A 14,670-nucleotide genomic window follows, 5' to 3' on the forward strand; every position below is an offset into this window, starting at 1 on the left:
CACTCCTCTCGAGCAAGCACTTTCGAGAATCCAAGAACTGTCCGAGGCTGCCGATGCATCTTCCGTCTCTCACGCAATTGCATCCGAAGCTCAAACAATCGATTTGCCCTCTCGGCGGATGGAATCACTCCAACACTAAGGAAGCTCTCCAAAGCTAAAGTAAACCCTCTCTAATTGTTCATATCTAAGTTGTGTGTCTATCAAGAAAATAAACAAAACTATATATACTAAATGACAAATTAATTTAAACTACACATCTTAAGTGGAAAGCTAATCTAAATCACAAATTAATTGTACATTTTTTTTTCAATCTTTGGAGTATTTAAGATCTTTCCAAAAGAATGATTGAATGAAAATGACATACTACTTTGAAGTTAGTATATCGACTTATCGAGTTGGCGTTAGTTCTACTTGTTGCAACAGCTACCGTTGAAAGATCTTTTTCTGCGACGAAGATTATCAAAAGTGGTTTGCGCAACAAGATGGAATATGACTTTTTGACATATTCTTTGCTATGTTATATTGAACATAAAATAATTGAAAAGATTGATACATAAGCTATTTTTTAATGTTTCCAAAATATGACGACTCGCAGAATATAGTTGTCTGACAATAAATAAATTGTATGTCTTTTTATATGTACATCTGTTATTTCTAAATTTTAGCCCCCCTTTGTTTGAAATTCTAGTTGTGGTTCCGCTTATAGCACAGATAAGGTGTTAGAATTAAGAAATTCAGCATGTGTATTAATGCTTAAAAATATTTTTTGTTTAATTATATAATTATGTGATTTAATTATATAAATGAGTATAATTAAATTTAAACATATCAGCACAGTTACTGAATGAATTGATTCAGCACGTGATTCGAATGTTATATTTTATACATAAAATGGTGTTATTTTGATTGATTTGTTTGTTGGGGTGCTGAGCTGCCGTCTTGCCGTCATACACAGATATACACACATGTGTAAACAGCTAGAATAGCGCGTGAAATATTTCACTTTAAAATAATATAAATACTATTTATTTACTTATTTATAAATCTGTGTTTTTAGTGGAAAGGCCAATAAAGAGAGAGAGAGAGAGAGAGAGAGAGTTTTACTTTTCAGTCAGGAAGTTATGATGGGTCAATTTGAGGAGGTTCCTGTTTCTGTTTCTGTTGTGTTCCTTTTGGATTGCATTGTCCGTTCGTGTTCAACGTGCATACAAAAGTTACATACACTCTGCGGACGTGGCCACTCGCCTTCCAGAATTTTCTTTTTAATGCGTGTTTTTTTTATATCCTTTAATTATTTGATTTTTTTATTATTAATAAAATTATATTATTTTTTTTATAAAATATTATATTAAACTAATTTTTAAATTCAAGAATATTGAAGAGTTGAAAGTAAAGATATGATAATGTTTTATATAAAAAAAATATTAAGAGTTTGTTTGTGTTTTATTTTAAATCCAAAATTTCACTATTAACTTTATATTGTTTTTAATATAAATTTAATTTTTTTTATACAATATTATATTAAAATACTATTAAATAAAATATCAAATTCAAATTTAAACCAGACAAAATTTATATAAAAATTATACTCCTTTCGTCTCATATTATATGTCCAGATTACCGTAGACACGACAATTTAAGATAACTATAATTAGTAAATTATTAAAAATATATTAGTCAAAATAATTATGCTATAATATGAATAACTATAATTAAGATAACTAGTTTTAAAAAAAAATAAATTAGAAAATCTAAAATAAAATTAAGATTTGTAATCATTTTAAAAAAAAAAAATAAGTGATATGAGATGTGAGAGAAATAAAAAGGACAATGTGAACACTATAGGTGGATGAAAGAAATATATATTTTTATCAAAAAATTTTAGATTGTAAAGTGAAAAAAAAATACTAAAAAAATAAAAACTAAACAATAACGTAGTTAAACTAAACAAATTTTTAAAAAGTGTGGATTTAGTTGGTTTTGATTTGAAATTAATTTTTTTATTTTTATTAAATAATATTTTGATATAATATGTTATGAGAATAATTTTTTATTTTCACAAGAAACATATTAAATAATATTAATTTAAATTTAAAATAGAATCCAAATACACCTTATATATATATATATGGGTGTGGTCACTTTGTAATTTTGAATTAATATTTTTTTTATATTAGATATAAAAATTATTTCGTTACTATAAAAATTAAATATTTTTTATTAAATTATTAAATTTTTAAGTAAATAAAATAAATAATATATATTAGATAAATATGTATATTATTTTTTAATAATATTTGTTGATAATCATGTCGTTAAAAAAAAAATTGGGTGACAAACCCTATATACATGGTCTTTATCTTTTTCCAAAATTATGATAATGTCCTCAAACCATTGTTCATTTAGAAGATTTTAAATACTATATATATTAGATTACATATATATATATATATATATATATTTAGAATATTATATCAAAAAATACTGTTATACAAAATAGTATTATATTCCTCCATCCCGCAACAACAGATGATCCATTTTTTTTGTACGTTCACAAAAGATGACTCATTTTTATTTTTAGCAAGTTTATCAATCTTAAACATACTTAACAAATATAAATTAATTTAATTAAACTTCTAACATGTTACACGTAGGACCCACTCAAAACCCCTTTATTTCTATATCTCTCTTCAATTAACAAATATTTTTATCTACCTTTAAAACTCCGTATTTTTTATAAAATTAATTTATGATAATGATAAATAAATAAATATTTTTTTTATTCATTTGTTTTATTCATTTGTATTATATAAAATTTTATTGTCTACAAAATGATATCCATATTGTATATATTTTATTGAGATACAATTGTAAAAATATTTAAAATACCAACAACACTGTATATATAAAAAATAATAAAATATTATCTTTAACATATTATTAATAACTTAATAACATATACTATCTAAAATACTTTATCCCTAACAAAAGACTATATATTCCGTGGGACGGAAGGAGTATTAAATATATATTTATTATTCAATATTTTATTATTTTTATTGAGTGAAAAAAAAAATTGAAAATCAAGATTTAGGCTAAAAAAATAAAAAGGCGTGGGCCCAATAGTGGGCCAGGCTTTATGGAGTGAATTTCAGTTGAGCTTACTCGCGGGGTTCAACATATCATCAGATTTGATTGATCGATTCATTAGATGAGAGGCCCATTCGAATATGAGTGTTGAGTCGCTTGGTTGTGAAGGAACCGAATGGAACTAACGAATCGAATCGTTTACGGTTACAATCGGCAAAGGGTAACTGATGGTCATGTTGGCAGGATAACCGAAAATAGTCGGTACACGATCGTGGTAACCGACTTTGAAGTGGTTTCAGACAGTTTTGACTAGCTTGTACATAAACGATCCGAATGAGTAGGGGTGGGCATCGTCAATCAGACAAGAATTCAAAAATCTCATTGGAGTCATCTTTAATATTTTAAGTTAGTTTATTTCCGTTCTTCAGTCTTCCGTTTAAGCTGCTTAGTGCATCTCCAACCCACCAAAAATTGGCGTTGCTATAGTGCAACGCCAATTTTTGGCGTTATTTTACTTTTTCTAAAAAGAATTTAAAATTATAAATTTGATTTTTATATTTATTTTTTATTTTTTAAAATATTTTAAAATTTTATTTTAAATATAAAAAATAAAAAGTTGTTTTAAATAATAGGAAACATTGAATATTTGAAGAATAATAGTGAAAAATAGAATTATAGTTTGAGTAAAATTACTGTAGCAACTGCATATTTGGAGTTAAAATTGGATAAATGGAGTGGATAGGTTGGAGATGGCCTTAGGGATTTATAATTCCAAGCATTGCCATATTTAAATTCGAGATATATTTTTTAATTTTACTTTTTATTGTAGGGATTTCATCATAAAAAAATTGACGATTACGGTGGGAGTCGAGGCAAAATTGATAATCCTACACACTATAAAAAAGTTGAAATTTAGCTACAAAAATATTTCGTTGCAAAAGGTAATAATTCATAGCAAAAAATATTTTTGTGACGAAACTCTTTTCGTCGTCTATATTGCGTTAGTAAAGGTCTTTGACGACAAATATGATTTTCGTAACAAGATAAATAACTTTTCTGTGATGAAACTTAAGAAAAGAGATATAGCTACGAATTTATTATTTCATAGCTAAAACTCTTTTGCTATAAAATTAAAATTCATAACAACAGAGTTTTAGCGGCAAAATATGTATGATTTTTTTAGCCAAATAATTTTAGCTATGAAAAATAATTTTGTTGCCAAAACCTTTTTGCTATGAAGATAGAATTTTCTAGCAAAAAAAAATTAGCGACGAAATTAATTTTGTAGTACATAATTTATTTTTAGAGATTAAATTAATTTTTGTTACTAAATGATACGTTTTTTAACTACATAAATATTTCGTAGTTAAAAATATTGTAGTTAATTAGATATTTATTTGTAGTGCGTCCAACAAGATTTTCATACAACTCCGATCTGGTCGATTTATTACAAGGAACCTCATGGCGGGTTCCCAATCTCAAAGCCTCAGCACAGCCGTTGGGGCACCACAACGTCTCCACCAACAATCCCACACACAGGGATGGTATCTCAAATACCACCTAAATGGTTAAATCACTATCAACAAATGAACAATTAGCAAACAACAACTATGCAGACAATGTTGCGCGAGTAACAAAATTTAATGAAAAATATGCTAGATCAAGCCCTATCGAGGGTCACACTGCATTCCGTGCCTACACCTCCAGGAATGTCTTCTTCGCAACTACAGGCGAACTTTGTAGGTCCATCATTCGTGGATAACATCATTCCAAGTGTTACAGCCCCTAGTAGAGCGGAAAAGGAAAAAACTCTCATCACTTATCCTAAAAACATTCCCTTGGGGGCAAGACCTGATCCTTTTCAAGCAAGTATACAAGGAGAGGAACGACCCGGGGGTCAAGCACATGATCCCATCCCGGTGCCGGATCATCATCTTTTCATGTTGGACCCAGAAGATGTCGCACATGTCTTGATGGTCCATTTTGGCATGAATCCTCAGATAGCTAACCGACCAACATATCAACGACCATTTCCGGAAAGGATTATCAATGAACATCCTCTGCCCAGGAATTATCGGCCCCCCAATTTTCACACATTTTCGGGAGAGGATGGTCATCTATTATATAGCACGTAGGTCATTTCACGGCTTAATTGGGAGAAATTGGTAACAATTCTTTTTATATGCTACAGTTTTTCGGTTTATCTTTAACCAAGACGACATTCTCTTGGTTTGTCAATCTGCCGCCGAGGCAGATTCACATGTGGTAAGGGTTGGAAACACCTTTTCATGCCACGTTCTTCAACCATGTTCCAACGGTTTTTTGACTAATTTTTAAAATTAAACAGATGCCAGAAAAATCTTAGGCACAGTTTATAGAAAGGATTCTTTGTGGTAGATGCGGATACCACATATTCAGTATTATTGGGAAGAGACTGGATTCATGCATCTCAATCCGTACCTTCATCATTACATCAGCAATTGAGGTTTTGGGAGGGAAATCAAGTTTTCAAAATAGAAGCCAATGATAATCCATTTAGTGTTTCAGAAACTGTGGAAGAGTCTGTACTTTACTCAGGGAATATTCCTCTAATTTTGCAAACAACTTTAGTTAGAGAATACCCTTGGTGGAGCTGTAAGCTTACCAACCAAGGGTATGTGTATTTTTTTATAGAACAACTCTTTCGTCAATTTTATGCCCCATTGATAGCCAAAATGATATTATTGTTCTAATCAGAGTTATTATAAAAGGTACCAATATAAACGAGTATAGTATGGTAATTAATTAATAATATTTAGGACAATTTTAAATAGGTTGCAAGACGTCAGAGTTATAGCAGATGTCGAATATGGACAATTTTGTTGGCCAGATTTTTTCGAGAAAACAGAGCCATCATTTACAGCACAAGATCCTCTTATTGAATATAAGGTTGGAACCGGCCAAGTTCCAAAGATGGTCAGAGTAAGCGGCTTTTTATCAAACAACAACAAAAGCAAATGGTCATATTGATGCTGGATAACGTGGACTGTCTAGCATGGGATTATTAAAAAATGGTAGGATTTGAAATAAGTTTCATCGAGCATAGATTGCCTATCAAAGTAGGTTTCAGGTAATACAAGTAGCTGCCTCGGCGTATCAATCCCGAATTGATGCCACAAATCAAAGAAATTTCGAGAAGCTCTTAAAATTTAGGTTTGTTTGGCCGTTTCGGTATGCTAAATGGTTGGAAAATATTGTGTCGGTGACCAAGAAGAATGGGAAAATTTGGATATATATTGATTTTCACGATCTCAATTTAGCAACCCCTAAGGATGAGTATGTGATTCCCATGGCTGACATGTTAATTGACTCAGCGGAAGGACACCGGATCTTTACTCTTATGGATGGGTATGCTGGTTATAATCAAATCTTTCTAGCATAGGAGGATATCCCAAAATGGCTTTCAGATGTTCTGGGGAGCTAGGGATTTACGAATGGACTATCATGTTCTTTCGGTTAAAAAATACGGGAGCTACATATGAAAGGGCAATGAATGCAATTTTTCATGATTTGATCGGTGAGTCCATAGAGGTTTATATTGATGACGTGGTTGTCAAGTCAGTTGATTTGACTGCGCATTCTAACGGATAAGGATCTACAACCTAAAGATGAATCTGACTAAGTGTGCTTTCGGAGTATCTGTGGGAAACGTTTTGTGTTTTTTGGTACATGAAATGAGGATAGACATCTATGCTAACAAGACCAAGGTAGATTTGATCAAATTAGTTCTGCATAGACCAACTATGCAGCGAAGATTAATGAAATAGGCCATTAAATTAGCTCTATTTTCATTAAAATACAAACCTTTCAAGGTTGTGAAGGGACATGCAGTTTTTGATCTTTTGGCATAATTTACCTATGATAGGCAGGAGGACAATAAAGTCTACGTTGTATATCGGTACTCGAACCTGGTGTGTGCTCTTTGACGGATCTAGTGCGGGGGAAAGATCGGGAGCAAAGGTGATTTTGGGAGAACCGATAGTCAAAAGATTAAATTACCACTGCAATTTGAAGCAATGACTCATAATTCAGCATAATACGAAGCCTTGATTTTGGGTCTAGAGGCTTTGGTTGCGAAAAGGGTTCAGTCGATTGTAATTCAAATAGATCCAGAAGGGTAGCAATGCACTCTCCCAGTTGCTGGAAGGAACACAGATTCGTGGTTCAGACATATTTTTGAAACGTTTGAAGGGCAAAGATTCAAAGTATTTCGGGTTGTTTATTTATAGTCAGAAGTTTGATCTATGTGGGAATTTTTGCAAGTGATTGGTATGATTGATGATCCGTGATGATAGGCTAATTTGTTGATAATACATGACTTGGTTAGAGGTTTCAAAAACATTTTTATTTCATAAAAGAAAGAATTTACAGGAGAGTGTCAAGGGTGGTCCTAATGTTGGTCCATTTCTCCTCGGATCGTGCTACCCGACAATTTTGTTAGGCGACCTGGTGATCACGTACAAGTCGTGAACAGATAAAAGCCTGCAATTCCTAGTTTAAGTTGAAATGGTTCCGTCTGTACTCTTCAATCAGGCGACTTTCTTCTTCAATGCAGCCGACCATAGCAATTTGTTCTCTTGTTGAATTCTCTAGTTGTTTTTGGAGGCATTCCAGATCTTTTTGTCGCCTATTTATATCATCTAGGAAAAGTTGAGCTTGGAGCAGATTTTTCAATCTGGCAGTGGCTTGTTTGAGGTCTTCGTTAGTCTTTGACAAAGAAGCAGACAGAACGGCCTCATGGCTGGTTGGATCTTGTTCGGTTGGAGGCTGAGATGGTCCTGCTGATAGAATATTAATCAAGGGAAGGTCAGCTTGTAGCTCGACGATACAATCCATTAGTCGGTGAAGAACTTGAGCAACAAAAAAATTGTCAGGACTCTGAATCAACTGCGATATGGGTCAGAGTCTAAAGGGTTTCCTGATTCGGGTCTGCAAATGTCATAGTAGCACACCTGGCCAGTGCTGGTTGGATGGTGGCTGGTATGGGGATCAAGGAGAGGAGCCGTAGATCAAATCGACCCTCTTTATATGAGAAGACAATTAGTATTGGGTGAAAAGGCAGGTATGTCGGACTTAGTGAAAAATTACCTGGCCTTGGGAGGTTGTCAAAATGGATGGAGCTCGGATTTTTGGAACTTGTCTGGGTCGACCCCAGAGTGCCCAAGCTCCGACACTGGATTCTTCCCCTGCTGGGAGTCGGTTTGGGTCAGCGGCAACTGGTTCGGAGCCCTGTATGTGTTGATACGTAAGAGCTATGATTGTGGGAAATTGGAAATTCAGAAGTAAAGGTTAACTCATTACTTCTTGCAAGTTTTGATTGATGGAAGCCTCTCCCGATTCTGAATCAGCAGTTGGCGGCAATTAAGCGGTTATAGAATAATAGTTGAGAACGGTTGAGAAGTTGTTGCAACTGCTAGGCAGTTAACCAGTTAGTTGGTTGAGCAGTTGAAACTGCCACAACTTTAAGCTTGCTCGCTCGTCTTTGGGACTGTGTTATCCAAGCACAGATCCTCACTCGCCTTGCTGCACTTGACTTGGCTGGAGGGAATCGGCACAACTCAAGCGAGGCTATTGTCGCTGGCCGGTAATGGATGGCTGACCGTAGTTCTACACTTAATCAATTCTTGAAACTTCTGGATAATCGCTCGTCAGCAGTGGACGTCCGGTTGGCTGACTAGTTGACCGGCTTGGGCACGTCCGGAAAGAACATAGCTTACCACAGTTGGCTATGCCCTCGCTAGTCTTGGAATACTTAGCCATTTTTGAGCTAGAATCGTCGCTTAAAAAGGCTAAAAATATGAATATATTTACAAGCTAACTTTGAATTATGTCAAACGAAATAAATCAATAAAGTATGTCATAAACCAGATATTGTAATGGTCATAAACCAGATATTGTGATGGTTCTTATATAATAATTCAGAAAATACACAATTTTATCAAACGATAGATATGCTATTATTTAAAATTATTAATATTTATTTGTATTATACTTTTATTCATAACAATGTCTATATTTTTTTATTATTGAGATATAAATGTTTATTATACTTAAAAATATTTTTTAATTTACAATTAAATAACATTTCATTAATTAACAATAAAATCAAACTTCTAATTACATCTTCCAACTCAACGATAAAACAAAACTTTGGATTACGTTTTTCAATTTACAACCAAATATGTCATTTGTCCAACAATTTACAAAATCGGTTAAAAATTTGGATTGTTCTTTTGTGATTTAAAATTAAAATTAAAATGAATTTTTATATTATTTATCCCTCGTAATTTTCAATAAAAATATATTATTTAATTTAATAAAATATTATATTAAAATATTATTTAAATAAAAATTTAAATTAACAGTCAATTTTAAATAACAACCAAACAAAATTAATTCAAGCTAAATGAACCTGTGTGTTTGTTTGGTGGTTTGGATTTTGAGTTGTGATTTGAATAGTAAAAATTTTGAATTTGAATAGTTGTATGATGTGATATAAATAGATATTGATGTAATGTTTTAAATGTAAAATTGATTTTTAGTATAATATAAAAAATGAAAAATAAGTGTTTAATTTAATATTTTTTGGGGGAAAAAAATAGGATGAATAGATACATTAAAATCCAATCCCCAAACAAACACAAATTAACTTGGTTTTATAGATTTTCTTAAAAATAATTAATATATATATATATATATATGCACTTTTCAACACTCCCATCAATACTCATTAACACATCTTTCAATATTGTTGAAAATGATCTTTAAATAATTAATTAAGATTTGAGGTCTCTCTTTTTCTTAAGATTTCATATTAGTCTCAATCTCACTCTATTTATAGTTTTTTTCTCTTTAAAATAATCAGATTAAACAGCATAGATTATTTGGTTTGTGTTTGAATTTAAATTATTTGGTTTGAATTTTGATTTATATTTTAATGTAATAATATAAAAAATAATGTATTTTATTAAAACCATGTGAATAATAAAAATATTGATTTGTGTTAGAATTCAAACAAACACATATCCTTTATTTAAAATTTTATATAAAAAGTATTTATTATTTAATATATCATATCAAATATTATTTGAATTCATATTTTTAATATTCTCACACGTTAAACTCTCAAATCAAATCTCAACTTCCAAATTATTATTATTATTATTATTATGTCTAAATGGAGATTGCATGTCTTGGATATTTTATTGTGCTAATGGCAGAGTTTTAGTTATTCATCAGTTGTGTCAATTTTGTGTTTTACGGTGAACATGTTTTGATGTAGGGATACAAAAATGTGTTAGATATCTAAAAAAATAATAATATTTTGTGTTAAATTATTTAAATATATATTATTGTTGGACATGGGTCCAAAAGTACCTTAACGTGAAGGAGACTCAAAGACAAAAGTGGAGTCAGAGCTCATTGGCCACAGAGCCGCTCAACAATAATGGAGTTTCAAGCCTCGGAGCCAAAGATTTTTGTTTCCATAGAGCCGAAGGCAACAGCTTCCATTGGATCGTGGTGCTTTCACAGGGCCGAAAGCAGCAGCCTCCACGGACCTTAGGGTAGCAACTCCTTGGACTATGGCGTCTCCTTCCCGGAACAATGTTTCCATAAGGTCAGAAATTGTTGTTTCTATTGGGTTGAAAACAACTAATTCAATTGGACTGCGGTGCTTCCACAAAGTAGAGGAAGGTTGTCTCCACAAGATAGAAAACAACAGCTTCTACAGATCATGGGATAACTACCTCCATTGGCCCTGGGTTAATAATTTCGTACTGAACATTAGTGGAGGGTCTTTGCACCTTCATACTTTATTCAAAAAGCCCATGGAACAAGCCAACAAGAGAAAAACCGAAGATTTCATGTAACTCGAGCTTCTTAGGGACACATCCCCGTGGACCGGCTATGAGTACGATGGAAACAAGTTGGAGTAAGCAACAGATCTGGTCTAGAGGCAATGGAAGAAGTTTGGAGCAAGTGGAACCTGGTCCAAAGCAATGAAAGCGGTTGGGAGCTGATAGAAGGAGGTTACCAGGTGGTTGATGGAAGGAGGTTACTAGGTGGTTGACGGAAGGAGGTTACCAAGTGGTTGGGAGCTGATGGAAGGAGGTTACTAGGCAGTTGAGAGTGGTAGAGGAATAATTGGAACTGCCCCCTTTAGTGGAAAGAGGCGGTTATTCTATCTTAGGATTAAAACTAGGAAAAAACACATCACAGAGACGCACAAGAAGATGAACTTGCATATTTCTTTACTTTTTCGTAGTTTTTAGTTTCCATTTATGCATTTTAATTCGAATTAATTACCTTTATGCTTATTACAATATGTTTATATCCACTTTCGAGTAGATTTATCTGAGTTTTTGTAGATTTTAGATTAAATCCATCGAAATTGATCATTTAGGCTCGAAGCCTCGTTTAGGCTCGAAGTCGTGCAGGCTCCACCGAATGAGCCGCCCCAAATCCGATGACGGATAGGTTCTTTTGAGTACTTCCGGAACCCATAACGACAAATCGACGAACGGTCTTGGAACCTCCGAATTTTAGGTTCCAACAATTGGCACGCCCAGTGGGACCAAAGTCGGGTTTTTCGAAGAGTGATGTCGAGGTTTACATAGGGTTCATTTGTACCGCTTGAAAAAAAGCTACGGAATTGTTGCAGAACATCCAATGCTTCAGGTTTTAGGGCCGGGGCAGGCAAGATCAGGGTAGAAGCAACAGCCTGCAGGAAGCTGGAACCAACAACCTGCAGAGGGCTGGAACTACAAGTTTACGGAAGGCTGGAACCAATAGCCTGCGGATGGCTGGAGTCAACAGCTTGTGAAAGGCTGACAACAGCCTGCGGAGCGCTGGAGCCAAAAGGCTGCGAAGGGCTTGAACCCCTTGGCCGTTGGAGTTTTGAAAAGTAGTGTTGAGCCTCTATGAGGGGCAAGCAAATTTCTAGCATTTTAGCATGATCCCGCCAAGGCGATTAAGCGGACAACCTATATGGAATGTGCCAACACCACCATGGGGATGTCATGGTCCGAACATGGCTAATCTCCAATGAAAGGGGATCATCGAAACACAGGGGCAAGGAGGGCAGGCCGCAGAGATGCAACTGCCAACCTTCCATCAGCAGGCAGCCGGAGTGCAGCCGTTGACACCAAATCAACAAGAGGACAAGCCTCTAATGGACGTTGATGTCATCGCAGATTGCACAATGAGGGTATTTTCAAAAAGAAGGTTTGAAAAGAAGCCTAGTGCCACTTTGAGCGCGGAAAATTCACCTTCATACGAAAAAGAAGCTACAGGGGCAGAGAATCCAGAGGTTGTGGAGGCTCCAGTTGAAAAGAAGTCTGTTGACGCAGAGGTTCCAGAAGCCATGGAAGCTCCAAAACTTGTGGAGGCAGAGACTCCAAAGGCTGTGGAAGCTCCAGTTGAAAAGGAGTATGCGGAGGCAGAGGTTCTAGAAGCCATGGAAGCTCCAAAGGTTATGGAGGCAGAGACTCCAGAGGTTGTGGAGGCTCCAGTCGAAAAGGAGTCTGCGGAGGCAGGGGTTCTAGAAGCTATAGAAGCTCCAAATTTTGCGGAGGCAGAGACTCCAGGGACCATGGAGACTCCTAATGAAAAGGAGGATGTAAAAGTAGAGGCTCCACATGGAAAGGACTCTGCAGGGACACAGGCTGCAGAGACCATGGAGGCTCCATACGAAAAGAAGGCTATAGGGGAAGAGACTTCAGAGGCTGTGGAGGTTCCATATGAAAAGGAGCCTGCAGGGGTAGAAGCCCTGGTGACTTTAAACGAAAAGGACTTTGAGGAGGCAGAAGCTTTGACCACGAAATTAGCAAATGGAAAGACTTATTTTTGTCCGACATTGAAGCTGACCAAAGGGTTTATTCCTTTTTCTAATACTATATCGACTAAAGGGCTTATGAAAGACAAGCTTAGCACCTAGCCGTCAAAACCTTCGGTTCAGGACTGTCTAGGACCGAAGGCACCTGCTGAAAAATTCGTCTTCACAAGAGTGATATTTGATAAAGTCTCAAGTTCAAACATGGAGAAGTTAAGACAAAGGATGGTAATGAGGGAGCATAATGTCGGTGTCACCATCCCAAGTCTAAAAGCCTCGGGATCGGAAAAGAAAAAATACAAAGGACCCAAGCCGGAGGCCATTGTAGTAGAAGTGAAAGTCACAAATGGGAAACATATTTGGACTGTTACCACGGCTGACCAGATCACCATCATTCCCAATGCGACACAGATGCCTTCTATCGTGAATGAGAATAAAAAATGGATTGTGAATGAGCCGAAGCTTTCCACTATGGGGGCAATAAGGGGACTCACTAGGACTCAAAAGAGGCGAGCTCAAAGAAAAAAGTTGGAGGCTCGTATAGAGGAGCAAAGGTCACATGAGCCGTCTCCGAAAGAAAAACAGATAGAAGAGCTGCCTCCAAAAAAGAAGCAGGCTATAGAGCCGCTAAGAAAGCAGGCTATGGAGCCGCTAAGAAAGCAGGCTATGGAGCCGCTAAGAAAGCAAGTTGTGGAGCCGCTTCAAAAAAAAAAAAAAAACAGGCTATGGAGCTGCTTTCAGAAAGAAAGCAGGCTGCAGAGCCGCTAAGGAAACAGACTATGGAGCTGCTAAGGAAGTAGGATGTGGAGCCGCTTCCAAAAAAAAAGCAAACCATGGAACCGCCAAGGAAACAGGCCATGGAGACGCCAACGATGCAGACTGTAGAGCCACTTCTAGAAAGAAAGCAGGCCATGGAGCCGCCAAGAAAGCAGACCATGGAGCTACCAAGGAAGCAGGATGTGGAGCCGCTTTAAAAAACAAAGTAGGTTGTGGAGCCGTTAAGGAAACAAGTTCTGATTCAAGAAAGAAAGCATGCTATGGAACCGCTAAGGAAGCAAGTTTTGGAGCCACTTTCAGGAAGGAAGCAGGTTATGGAGCCAGTTCCAGAAAAAAAGCAGGTTGTGAAGCCGCTAAGGAACCAGGTTGTGGAGTCTTTTTCAAAAAGAAAGCAACTGGAGGAGCTTCCGGAAGAATTCAAAGCTCCAGAAGAATTTCAAGATTTAGAGGAAGTTTTTGTTGACGAGAAGCCTATCTCTGAATGGAATGATGTGGCAACCATGATAGAATGTAAGAGGCTCAGGCCTGGCCAAAATCAACATGTCAAGCCTTTGCACATTCGAGTCTCGATTAATGGCTATCCGCTTGACCAAGTTCTAGTGGACAGTGGAGCTTCTGTGAATGTGTTGCCAATTGAGACCCTACGGAAGTTCGGAAAGACTAGTGACGATTTGATTTCTACATTTGTACGGCTTACCGATTTCATGGGGAATTCTTACAAACCAGTAGGTATGATCACTTTGAGTGTGTAGGTGGGGACAAAGGAAATATCATCAACTTTCATGGTGATCGATAGTAGGCTATTCTATTCGGCTCTCTTGGGACGGAATCAGATTCATGCATGCGAGTGTGTGCCTTCGACACTCCATCAAACGTTGATGTTTTAGGATGGAAATGAAGTCCAAGAAGTGAAGGCCAAGCAGAGAACAATG

Source organism: Andrographis paniculata, unplaced genomic scaffold (assembly GCF_009805555.1).
Source record: "Andrographis paniculata isolate CXL003 unplaced genomic scaffold, ASM980555v1 Contig71END, whole genome shotgun sequence".
NCBI classification, from domain to species: domain Eukaryota; kingdom Viridiplantae; phylum Streptophyta; class Magnoliopsida; order Lamiales; family Acanthaceae; genus Andrographis; species Andrographis paniculata.